Raw genomic sequence first — 14,033 nt, 5'->3', positions numbered from 1 at the left:
TCTCAGACACCCAACCATCGTTTACACACATGAGGTGTAAAGACTGAGGAGAAAAAAAAGGCTTTTCTATTTGAACCAGAGTTTGTGCCCTGAGGACAAACCCATTATAGCACAGTGAAGGAAGTTTTCCATGCAATAACTGAACAAATAGATATGGATGAAATGCTCGGGGTAGTAGGAGATCTAAATTCCAACCTTTTAAGCTATTTAAAAACAATGTAAGAATTTTAAGCGTTGAGTTTTTTTCTTCTTCTCCCAAGTGATTACAGCATCACATGATTGTTATCCGTCAGAAACAGCACAGTACGTAAGAATGCCTTCCTTATCAACCAACTCTGAACGGAGCTACAATGTAGTTGCAACATGATCATAACCCAGTGCTATAACAGAGTCTTTCATCATGTCTGAGTGGACACACACACACGCACACACACACACACGCACACACGCTTTCAACATCAGCAGATGCTTTCAACCATTAACATCATAGAAGCCAGATAAGTGTGCCCCCTCTTTTGCAACAACCACTGGGGAGGTGAGAGGCCTTGTAGTCAACATGCTGAAAGACTACTCAGTGATCAAAGACTGAGAAAAACATGACCCATGATGGTTTCTCTGAGAAGATAGGAGAGAGGGGGAGCCAGAGCAGGTAAAAGGAGACCGAGTTGAAAGAAACATAGAGTAAAAATCTGCAAAGATGGGGGAAACACAGAGTGGGAGGCAAGGGGAAGGGAGAGTGCAAGCACACACTTACCATTTGCCACGGATAAACAGCCTACCTGGTCGCCACAGTTACAGTTTATGCTGACCTTGCTGTCTTAGATTATAATTAGGGTTGAGCATCATGAATTTGTTTGGATTTGGTTTTAAAAGTCATTTTGTTAAAGGTATGCTATGCAGGATTGTTGGTTACTGTTTGTGAATACACTCACCGGCAAAAGTTAAAGTAAAAGCCAATCCCAGAACTGCCTCGCTATATGACTGCTGCTTACAGTCTGGTGCCTGGTTGCTACGTTTTTATGAAGCCCGACCTCACTTGAGCGCCGTGGGAGCACACACCCATAAATGTCCCGACAACAGGAAATGGCAGAGGGCAGAGTCTCAATAGAAAAATGCACCTTGGCGATGACTGATGATTGACAGGGATTACTTTTCTATCAATCTATATGTCGTTTTTAGGGAAATTCTGCATGTTTTATCTTTAAAAATATGCTTTTTTAATATGGGTGAATGGTTAGAGTGTGAACTGCCGAGATCCCTAAAGTTGTGTCTCCTTGGGAACTAAAGCTAGTGCCGTAGTTGAGTATATCTGCATTTAGAGTATTAATATTTGGCCAATAACACTGACTCTAAGATGTTGGAAAGACTCTCAAACTCCCCAACTGAAAATGTGGAGGGAAAAAAATGATGGCAATAGTTGCATGTGAAAAGATGTTGGGAAGATTATATGGTTGAAGAGCAACAGGACAGCTTCAGTGGGTATATATCCCAAGGGAGCAACCTAACTCAAGAATGCCATGGTTTGGTACAGCATATCTGCAATTGCTGCCATGTACTAATGCCCACCACATTATTATCAACTAATAGCTGTTTTTCTTATATCAGTGTCTGTTTGGTTACCTCCCTGTGTGTTTGTGATTGTTAGTCTGTGTTTGTTATTGGATATTCTTATTGGAATTCAATAGAACTTTGGATTATGAAAAGAATGAGCCATTTAGTTCCATCTGCATCACAGGTTCAACATGTGTCAGTGTACGTGTTTAATCGAGTTAAGGCGGGTACTGTTGCACTGAAAAGTGTAGCAAAGTTTGCATAAACCGGTAGTGTTGCAGAAAAATATAAACACTGGGTGAAAATGACGCCATGGAAAAGAGGAAGTTTGTTGCAAGAATGCACCAGTCACATAGCCTGGAAATCCAGACCCAAATCTAGAAAGATTTAGGATCTGGCCATGAGTAATGCAAATGGCCCAACTCGAGGGGCGGCACCAAGCATGCATTTGAAAATATCACTGCACGCAATTGGATAACACTACGACCAATCAGAACAATACTTAGCGCTTAGCTACCAGCGGAGCTAACTGGTACTGTAGATTAGACTCTTGCCATATCCGGTCGGCAAAACAGCAAAAACGTCCTTCTTGCAAAGGAAAGACTCGAGCACTGCCTTCTGTTCCTCTTTTAGAGAAAAAGCCAAGTCTAACTCGTTCATTGTAGCGGCCAAAGCCGTTTCAAACAACTGGTGTTCATCCGTAGCCATCGTGCAATGTTTACTGACTGATTCCGGACTTCGTTGTCGCAGCGCTGTCGCCATCTGTCTAGCTCGCCTCTGGCCCACCTATATCAGATACACCGATGTGATTGGTGCAGCTTGGTTTCATGGGCATAGGTAATGAGCATCATTACTGATTGCCAGAGTGACTCGCTGAGCAAATTCAAATTGTGCTCTCGCGAGAACTCTGGATTTCCAGGGTACCAGTCATAGGCATAATGCCTTGTTAGCTAATGCTGGTTCATCCAACTGTCATTACTTGTCTTGAGCATGGTACCTTGTAATTTATATATGTCAAATGGCTTAATCTTCTAAAAAATAACAATCTTACTTATGTATTTATTTATATTGCCGACTCACATAATACTGTAAGCTCAAATTGCAATTGAAGGAAAAACATTTAATTGTTAGGAATCAATAAGCACAATGTGAATCTGAATGAATACCCAGCCCTTACAGTAACTGTAATCTTCAATATCTATGGGGTCTAAGGCAGTGAAGCCATGTAAAAGAAATACTGATGAGAGCCAGTGAAGAGGAAGAGGAGAGGAAGAGGAAGAGGAAGAGGAAGAGGGAGAGGAGAGGAGAGGAGAGGAGAGGAGAGGAGAGGAGGAAAACAGAGGGTTGATTCCAGCTGGAGTGTTGGCTCCGGCTGTCTATAGATTTGTCAAGACAAGTGTCGAGACAAGTGCACCTCTGTGCTTACCTGTAATGGCACAGGGGCAGGAGGGCGGGACAGGCTATTTCAATTCAGCCAAAGCGTGTCTGAGTAGGTCTAAGTGTTAGTGTGTGTGTGTCTGTGATTGCGTGTGTGTATTCGTCTGTGAGACAAGACAAAGAAAGAGAGAGGGAGTGATGAAGAAAAGCAAAGAAAAAGTGGAAACAAGTGTAGAGAGAGCTCCTGGACGAAAGGTGGAGGCGCAGAGTACAAAGATGACCGCATTAGAATATGAATCCAAGGCCCCGGGCACTCTTGGCACTTAAAGAGCCCCTAAAGTCAAGTGTCAACTATTATGTGTCATCAGTGGTGACACAGGGTCACAGAGCAGGACGGATGAGGTCAGCAACGGTGCTCACCCTCTCTCTCAACATGCACCATTAAACAGTCCCACAGTGTGCAAAAAGGACTGGCTGTCATTTGGGTGGAAAATAGGCTTTGCAGTGACAAGAACATCTATCCAGCTTTTTACAGAGGATTTTCTTATACAGGATGAGACACTGTCTCTGATATTCAATTAGGTGAACAGAGTCAATATTTGCATAGACACATTCAGCTAATGATACGATATTTTACATAATATGCCACATGTGCATTAAAGGCGGTAACACTCGCAGATGTACCTCATTTCCTCCGATTAACTATCAAACAGGTACAAATAAAACACACAGGCAACATGCTGAATGTATAAAATGCTTCAGTTGTTTGCTGCTAAACCAGCTCTGTAATTACCTGAAGGATGTTTTAATTGTCGCATGTTCTACTCTTAATATTACTCAACGCTTTAGCAGCCCTCCAAGTGAGATTGATTGGATAAATCACTTGGAATTATGGGAAAACAGGAGGCCTGCCAATCAGCGATGTGTGAGAGAGTTTGTGTGCTTTCGGCATGTGTGTGGCTGGGGACGTGCCAGCACATGAGCACATGTACATGTTTGTTCGGATGTGTGCGTATCAATGTGTGTGTGTATGTGTGAAAGTATATAGGGCTGACAGCTGGGCTTGTTCAAAAGGCTTACCGAGCATTCTGCCTGTTTGGGAAGCAACAAGCGCACAGTCTATCTGAACAGGGATCTAAAACCTGTGTCAACAGCATAGTACAACTGGTGTAAACAGCCACTGAGTCAACATGCTATCATTCACATACCAATGGTGAAGCAGCTCTGATTTATTTTAGTGTAATATGCTGTCGTATTAGAGATAAAAAAGATCACAAAAAAGACAACTGTGTTCGTCACAGCTCAAAAAGAAAGAGTTAATAAAGACCAACCCTCCAGAGAGTTCAGAGAGACAGTGTTTCCCTGTGCTCAGTGGTGGTATGTGTGTGTGCAGGTACTGTGTTTGCCGTTCCTTCATGTGTGTGTAACGGATGCCAACAAGTGTACGTGAGTATGACGCCACACTGTGTGTGTATGTGCAGACATGTGTGTCAGTCCATCAGCATGTCGGCGTCACAGCCCTTCACTAAGTCCCAGATTAACAGTGACAGGCAGAGATCCCTCTAATTATCTCTTCCTGGACCACATGCAAATGGCAGAGCTGCGTGGAGTGCAGCGATTGGCTGGGGCAGCCTGGGTGCTGCCGATGGGCTAATGAGCCTGGCGACAGGATACAACCTCGTGATGTACCACCAAAACAAACCCTCACCGTCACACTCGTCCACACAGGAGAGCACACACACACACACACACACACACACATACACACACTTTTTAATTTAGGCATTTAGCTGGTGCCCTTTTTAAGAGTGACTTTTGCAAAAATACATGAACATGATATTTGGCAGATACAAAAATTGAGCTCTTTTTGCAACTCCTGTGTTACAAAAGTGGATCAGCACACACACAAATATACAAACACACATTAACATTTGCAGTTGTCTGTGTGTGTGTTATTACTCATTCAGTCATTAGCGATATCAACACTGCCACTACTACTGTATAACTGATATGCAGCACAGCTCTCCTTGACTGCAGTATTGACTCAGTAAACAAAAATGTCTTATTAGTTTTTTCAATTCAACACTGGGTTCTCCAGTATAATCCTTCAATACACTCATCAAACAATCAAACATTCTGCGAGCTAGGAGCCTGACTCAGTGTCACCTCCAGAGGGTCTGAATAAAGATGGCACATGGAATAGAATAGTAAGAAAATGATGGACTGGAACAGACGGTCACAGTCTGGCTCTTGACAATGGACTGCTGCAGTCAGCTAAAAAGTCAACTCAGTAAATCAGCAGGAAACATGGCAACAGCGTCAAACAGTCCACCGCATCTTGAACTGAGTCCCAGTCCATCTTAACTGGTTGACAAAACTGGTTCCAGGGGCAAAATATGGAATTATTTTGCTGACAGAGCTGACAAAAAACAAATGCCCAGTGGGCCTGCTAGAATTTCTAAGCAAAAGCAAAAGTTTCTACAAAGTTCCTAAAGTCAGGTGTGGTGACAAAATACCTAAAGGTAACAAGTGTGGCAACTTAGCAAAGCATCACAGTGAACATTTTTCTGTTTGACGAGGTATTCAGTGATATTGCATTTTAAGATAGATATTAATACTACTTTACAAGGCTGAAATCATAAATCACAGCCCATAATTTCACTTAATGTAATGTGGCAAGGCTAAATTGGTATTGGTATTATTGCGACACATCATTTTAAGTAGGCTGTACAAGACATGATAGACAGAATTCATCTATTCACTTCAACGTCAACATGGCTGTCATTATTGTTTTGCTTCTCATCTTCACACTGAAAAAACAACAACAAAAAAAAGGTGTTAAATAAGCCATAAAGTTGCTGAATCATGGCTCATTTCATATTTATAAAAACCTGGTTTAAATAGCTGCTCATAAGGTCTGTGTAGCAAAAAGGGATCTTGCAAGAGAGTAGTTCAGCTTTGTGAGACTCCAACTGCACTGGTGTCATCCTCAAAATTCTGGCATAAAAACAACAGAAATTCCTCCCATAAACCACCATTACACACACTGAAAACAAAAGCACAGCTTTCAATTGCCGTGTGGAGCACTGTCTTTATATTTGTACCATTAAAATACCCCAGTGTATTTGGAGAGCCTTGGGACTTGCCATTTTTAATCAGGAAACGGGGGGCTTTGTTTTGTCCCCGTTCCATCCAGCATTTCTCTCCATCCTTGGAGGGCTTTGCAGTAGATTAAGTGGTATTTTCATTTAGCTCTGGTGTTACAGAGTGTCTCCAACTATTTATCCATCCAAGGTTGGAAGTTGGAACAATCACAGAGGTTGCTATTTATGTTATGAAATTAACTGAAATCACAATATCTGTGAAAAAGAGGTCAGGTGAAAACTGCAGGAAGTTCACAATACACGAGGGGATAACCAGATAATCCTGTTGAGAAGCTTCCTTGTGGCATAAGCACTGTGCACCGACAATCCTGTCACTGAATGGTGATATTATTGTAACTATTGTGAACAATTCAAACCCTTTGGGAGAGGAGATTGCAGCAGTGAAATGGTTAGAATGTGATATGTGATATAATAACCAGAAAAGGATGGGACAACTCATTTACACATGGCTGCATTTCCATGAAAGAGGCATCTGACTCCTGAATGTACCTCTGAATGCTCTGTGCAGTGGAAATGACAGGTGAAAAGGTTTGTACTGTGTCAGCATTTACACTTAGAGCTGGACACTACGAACAGTATGTATTGACTTGACAATCACATCTACAGCGGCCCCCCCAGTGGCCCTTCTGGCGAAAATAACTGGAGGCTGACATTAGTGAATTTAAGAAGCTGTGATGCTCATTTTTTAAGCTAGCTTGGAGAGAGTGGTATCACCTGAAACTAGACAACGCTAGGTATCCATTAGCAACCATCTCGGCATTGCTTGTCGGAAAGGGGGGTAAATAATGCTCCATAGTTAGGCTAAATTTTGGCGAGGGAAGAACTGGCATGGCCAATTTCAAAGGTGTCCCTTGAACTCTCACCTCAAGATATTTGAATGAAAGTTGGTTTATACCAACAAGTCTCCCCTAAACTTGAGAAGACTTGTTTCTTACAATCTACGCGCTCTTTCAAATTAAAGCTGTATATCTGTCCTTTTAAGGATTGATTTCTGATTTTTTTGTGTTTGTGTCATGCACACTTACATGTGCCCAACCCTCACTGGTTTACAAGACACCATTGCAATGATGTTGCAGTAACAATCAAAAGATAAATGTTAGTTAATTATTCAGTCCAGAAACAGAACACTCTGCCTTCTATTCCAGGCCTTGCAAAGAAGTTCAGCCACAAAAAGGTTCCCTTTCCTAAACAAAACTCAAATTTTTCATGATCATCCAACCAAAATAAATCAACATAGATAGAGGTCATCTCATGGAAAAGTACATTCCTTATGTATTCATATACAGGACAATAAAACAAGAAGTGAACCTCATTCACAGCTTCACCTAAATTACACAACAAACAAATTCTGTCTTCCTCTGGGGTGGCGTTAAACCTTCCAGTTTCTAAGGCTAATGGCAACGTTCCTGAGCGCAACTGTGCACACGGAGATATTTGTCCTTTGTTTAGACTATACTTCACGTAAGGTTCCACACTGTAGTTATTCTATATGAGACAATAAGTTCGTAGTTTCTCTAGACATGCAAAACATTTCACTCCAGATCTTCTAAATGTCACAAAGTAACCTGTTCTGGAAAATAAATGCCAAATTGTTAAAATGAAATAAGGATTTCAACTCATTAACCCAGGGATGACAGTGGAAGGTGTCCCAATTAAAAATCTTTTTAGTGAGTCTCTGATCCGACATCTTCAAAAGTCTATTCCGAAGTGGAAGTATTTGACATTTATGCCTGATGTTTGGGAAAAGGACAACCAGCCAATCTAAAGAAAAATAATTGCCTAATATGTATAAAATATGTCATAACAGGATTGTTTTGGAACTCAAAATGTTAACAGTAGCAGTATTAGTCTATGAACAGCAGTTAATTAGTATTATTAACTGTAAAATAAGAAAACAAGGTATCAGTACGTAATTCGTTACGGTAACTCTCCATAATGACATAGCTTTCAACTAGCCAATGAAATTTGGTTATGGCTTTTGGTTTTGGCGTACTACCCCAAGATATTCAGTGGCCCCATCTGGCCACTTCAATGAAAAACTTCAGGGGGCTCCACTGCATATCCAGTATTTAAAGTTAACTCAAATACTTTTTTTAAATCAACTTTTGACCAATGCAAAATCATTGTGCCTATATCAACTTTCATGGGAAAATAAATTAAGATTTGTTAAGGTTACAAGAGAATCTGGATAGTCAAGGTTGGATAAAAAGATGTTTAACTATGTTGCACCACTAAGTACTGTCTGCTGTAACCAAAGAGAACAGAGCAATGTGCAGTAATGACTGATGTCTTGTGTCCCTACAATGGTTTGACCATGACCACTCTCTGAGAAGATAGATTTGCCTCGACCCTCCAGATCGTTTTTAGAGGGACAAGACAAATATTTCAGATGTATCACACTGAGGCGTCACGCTGGAGGTGAGAGGAGGTAAAGGGAGACTGAGAGATAAATACAATAGAGGGGGAAGAGAGAGAGGGAGAGAGGGGGGAGAGGGAAAAGTGCGGCCGGCCTGCCTGCCTGCCTGGCTGACAGTTGACTCTGTTGGATGTGACTTTCACAGTCTGCTGGCGGTTTGTGTGGAAGCCATCACATCTGTGACTGGCCGTTTGATTAATGAGCCTCTCAGCTTGTCTGTGCAGTTTGAGGAGGGGCCACGGCCTTATCCCAGGCATCACTGATTTATTCGCCTTTGGAGCAAACCTCCAAATATCACACACACTGAAATATAAGAGCGAACATTCACACACATGCAGGCAGACACATGTACGCCCTCCACGATATGCATACAGTATACAAGTTGGTGCAGTGCAGATGCGTACGCACGCAGGCAGGCAGGCAGGCTTGGAAACATGCGCACAAGCTCGTCCCTCTCCTCCGCCACCTGCTTACGGCTAATGAAAACCTCAATGTGTCAGTGCTGTCCAGGGGTAGCGAAGACAAAACACACCATGTATAACCAAGCAGACAAAAGATGTATTCTGTCTCCACCAACACAAACTCCCATCCCTAGCTGTCAGTCAGCGGAGGGGACACACACAAGGGGATCGACGAGAGAAGAAAGAAGCCCTTCCTCAATGACACATCACACTCTCCTGATTTTCAAAAGTGACAAGTCTTTTGAATTTCTGGCCTCGCAAGACGAAGAGCCTGATGATGGCTTGAGAGCGTTTCTTCTTGTTTCTTTGGCAGCGGCAGCCATGAAATGTCACTCTGGCTAACCTTGAAGCTCTTTTCTCCTGTGTTGTTTAATGCTTCCAAGACTAGGGCAACCAACTGCTCAAAATGGTACGGTAACATCGCAGATAAAGATAAACGATTCTAGAAATACTTCCAGGTACATAAATGTGCATTAGCGTGTGCATACCCTCACACAGGCATGCTCATGTAGCTCACACACACACACACAAAGCCCCACCAACCGCAAGCACGCACTCCCTCATTCCCTGAAGCGTAAAGTAAGACCATTAATCCAGACACACTGAGATCCAGCTTCTCCCCAGGTTGATCAGCGTCCGTGGAGGAAGACGAACATTCTGACATATTTGTTTTTATTTTATTCCCTGAGAAAAAAGGCCCACCATATGGCAGAGCCCAGGAACAGATGGCGATTGCCCACTTCCTGAAAGCACAAGCGTCTATCGCTGCAATTTAAGGAGCCGCTCAAGCAAGAGAATGCCACAGACTGGCATTTTTCCACAAACTGCTATTGTTATGGACCTGAGGGGTAACAGCAACAATGAGACAATGCAGAGGAAATGCTTTAGTGTTCAGTAGTTACAGTGTAGCTTACCATATAAAGCTACCAAATCTATGGGTCAATGCTGCTAGTGCTCTCTTACTGTCAATGTGTGAAATAAAATCGCGCTTACTCGGAACATTAGCCGTAAAAAAAAAAGATAGCGCAAGTCACAGCATATCTAAGTTTAAATTTACTGGTCGCCCATGTATGTGTTGTCACATGCTGGTTGTAGAAAATGGGACCTGGAGCAGTGGACCAGTGTTGTAGATGTAAGCATGAATGTCCTTGGATGATATTAGCTCCTTATGATGGAGTGGAAGAGCCGCCCTGTGACACATGAAGCTTCATCTCTCATACTTGGTTACCCCTTATCAACCAGGTCAAAAGACCTTCTCTGACATACCGACACAAGGAAAGTATCTCAAAAAGTCACCTTGGCAGATGAAGCTTAAAATGTGACTTTCATCCGTGGCAATACTCCTTACTTTTCTTTATTTTTCCTGGATAGAAAAGGAAAAATTGCAGCAAAGACTACAGTTTATTAAGGCCTTGTAACACAATGAGAGTTGAAATAAGAAAAGAGAAGGGCCAGCATTGCTGCCATTAATTCCAAACTACATAGTGGTCGTGTTGCTTTTCACTGTTTCATACAAAGGTACTGTATGCTGTGACAGAGTTACAAGCGTTTGCCAAATAAAAGAGGATTTCAAAGGCTAACCAAGGACAAAGCAGCAGAGTTATCCATAGATCACGAGTTGAAGAGAAACTATTCCCTATTAGTTGAGTCACTTAGCACTTTGACTCCGCGCTTCTGCAACAAATGACGGCTCATAACTTGAAGTCAAAGAGGGAGGCAATGTGGACACATTTCAATCCGTAGATCATGCCAATTAACACAAAGCCATTGGTGCGCAATTTGTTCAAGGTGAAACGTCAAGCACATATTTAACCTGGGTATGTTATGCCATTGATTTTGGCATTTCATAAAAGGAGCCTTGCTTGAAAGCTGCTAGAAACTCATAATAAAGCAACTGAGTGAATACACATCAAGAGGGTTAATATAAATCGGAAATGTGCCGTAGTCCTTGAACTTTGATTACTGTACAATTATAATGATATTTCTACAGTACACCTCATTCTTAAGTCAACTGTGCAACGGTATATATCAAAGTTTATAGGCTAAGTGACATGATTTGAGTGTAGAAAGATGGTGTTAAGATAATGAAGATGGGATAAATGTTTAAGAGGCCAGGAAACAGAACAACTAGACAACTAGTTGGCCTCTCGGTCTGTTAGTCCATTACCTATATATCAATCTATTTTTAAGACCTGCTATTTATCAAAAAAAAGAAAAGGAAAAAAAAAAAAAAAAGCCAACAGGTCAGTCCACTGGTTCCAAACCTTTTTTTCCTTAAGAGACTCCTTCTCTATCATTGAGTAAAGTGACGACCCCTGAGTAAGTGACATATTTCATGGATATTACATATCATATTCAATGCATAACAATACCACTGCAGAGCAACTGATAAAATGCACAATTAACTCAAATAGTGGTCGCAATAACTGCAGGAAGTTTGTGTAAAACAAGCTATTGGCTGAATTTGAGCAGATTGAGCAGAATATTGTATCTGAGATGAGTTTTCCTGATATTTGTAGGATTTAATAAAAAATACAATTCCCTGTCTTATTATCCGTTTTATATTTTTAACAATCATACATTTCTAATAGGCTTCTTTTTTGGCAAATTCAAGGTTTTTTTTTCTCCCTAATGCTTGGTCATTGCTCTCCTAGCCTTTTATTTGTTTTAACTAGGTACTTTTACAATGCAGGATGAGGCTGTTTAGTAGAAAGTAAAGGCTGGGAATGTGGCTTGTGTTCAGGTCTTCACTGTGCCCTTATCCTGTGAGATTCTATTTTATTTTCTTATGCTTATATCATCATTATTATCATTATATGTTTATCCTGAATAATAATTGCAAAAACAATAAAAAAACAACAACAATAATTTCATTTAGTTTTTTCACAGAAATGAATGAAATGCTGAGATACTGCCTTCCTGTATAATTTTTTTTTAAAGTTTTCTTTTGCTAAGTGGGCTAGTCAACCTTCTCAGCATTCAGTCAAAATACCTTTCAGCCTGTCAATAATCTAATCTTATCAGTGAACAGTTCCACCACTTCTTACATCCATTGCACCAATCAGTCAGTACCTATCCAAGGCAGTGAGTCCACCAGGTAGTCAGCCCTTTACCCAGCAAACAAGAAGACTAAAAAGTTAGCCCACCCACTATTCCTCCATCTATCCATTCAAACTTCCAGACTGCCAGGAAGCCAGGTCAGCCAGTCAGCCAGTCAACCCTGGGGGTCCTGGGGTAGTATTAATCAGTCTGGTTTCTGCTGAAAAGCTCAATCTGCAGATGATGGATGAGCCATCGTGTTGAGGGAACTGAAGTGACAGGTGACAAAGAAGGACACACACACCTGTATAAATCCACTCTCCCTCCTGTCTGGCTACACCGTCAAGGTAGCAGGGTGAAAGTGTATGTGCGTGCGTTTATGTGTGTGCAGCGTGCAAGCATCTCAGCATGTGTCCTGCTCTGCTAATGAAGTCATCTGAGCAGTGATTTAACAGCCCTGGTGTAAAAGCCTACCGCCCTTAACTCATAGCCTTGCTCCATTAGAATGTGATATAAACTCTGGGCACAATAACTGTCCTGCCACTGTAACAATATATAGGAGGCCAATGGGCCACACTGCTAACTCACACAGTCAAGGGAGCGAAAAAAAATATATTGGCTGTGTACAGGGAAGGAAGTCATTCAAGGAGACTAAAACTCGTAAGACAGAAAATACAGAACATCACAAGGTCACAATGATAGGTGTATTTGTACAGTATGAGACAGCGTCATTACTATTAAGATTGTCAAGAGTGTAAGATTATATCCTCCGGTTTGTCCAGCAACTGGAGGGAGCAAAAGAGTAATTGTTGTGAAGCCTCTGTGAAAACAGCCGAGGGCACTTCAGTCTGCGGTTATGCAGAAAGCGTTATCCTTATCTGCACTAACAAATGGATCAGTGGATCCGACATCAGTGCGCTTATCCCGTGAATGGTCTTCTATAGCTTGAGAGATATTTTTGAGGCGGAGATGGATCTGAGGAAAACTTTGACAGCTTACATGTCGCCAGCCGTGAAACTAACTTCCTGCTCTGTGCGAGCGTCTCAGGCAGAACCAAAGCCATTCTCCAAATCCTCCATGAAATCTGCTCCTCTGGCCCAACAAAGAGAGGCTAATGAGGCAAATGGCAGAATCTCAGACACTTTGATACTGTGAGATTAGGGTGAATTATATAACCTTTACCCCCCTCCCACTCCCATCCTTCCTCATACGTTTTGGTAGCGTGTCAGTATTGACTGCTCTCTCTCCCTCTCTGTGTCACTCACAATCTCAAACTGCATCCAATCTCTCTCTCTCTTCCTATCTGACTTCATATCCACTTCATTCAGTTTCTATTCATGTATGCCCCAACACTAATTTGGCTCAGTCAAGCAATGACAGTATCTGTTTTAACATGCAACAAAGCAGCATATAAGGGGAGGAAGAATGGAGAGTGTGTATGTGTGTGTGTGGGAAGAGGGGGTAGAGGCACGGAGGCGACAAAGCTCGTCACAGCACAGCACAGCACAGCACAGAGCTGCGTACTTCACCCTTATTAGACCTGTGTCCTTGGCAGATGCAGAGCTTGCCCTTTGTTAGCAAGGTGTGTGTGTGTTACAATGGCGGTGATTTAGAATGGATTGGGCGTAGGCGTGGAGACAAGGTGCAGTAGCCCCATGGCTCCTTGATAGCTGGCAGCGTGACAGCTGTGAATGGAGAACAGGGAACAGCCTGAAGTATTGCCATCTAATATGTGTCACATACCTGCATAAATATTTATGCCCATTGCAGGGCAAAACAGGAGTGGAGGGGGGGATGGGACAGGGGTGGCGGACTTGGGCAAAAAACTCTTCAATCAGGTGACACACAGCTAGTCGCTATTTTTCTTCTCTAACTACTTTTCTGGTTGTTTCAAGGCCTCAGACGTACCCAATGAGCAGGCGCACCTCAATTACAGAAATCTGCAAACATTTTGTCCACGCAGACAGTTGGTCACACATGTGCATGAACAAGGACAGGATTCCATGATTCAACACACACACAGCA

General features: G+C 42.1%; 1 protein-coding gene across 1 annotated transcript in view; it reads right to left on the bottom strand.

Annotated features, from left to right (window-relative positions):
• The window catches only part of kiaa0825 (KIAA0825 ortholog), a 133,932-nt gene that overhangs the window by 60,344 nt on the left and 59,555 nt on the right, over positions 1-14,033 (bottom strand). The gene's annotated exons all lie outside the window — the stretch shown is intronic.

This window comes from Epinephelus moara, chromosome 8 (assembly GCF_006386435.1).
Source record: "Epinephelus moara isolate mb chromosome 8, YSFRI_EMoa_1.0, whole genome shotgun sequence".
Classification (NCBI taxonomy): domain Eukaryota; kingdom Metazoa; phylum Chordata; class Actinopteri; order Perciformes; family Serranidae; genus Epinephelus; species Epinephelus moara.
The sequence above is the reverse complement of the archived record's forward strand: the minus strand, read 5'-3'. Positions and strand labels throughout refer to the sequence as shown.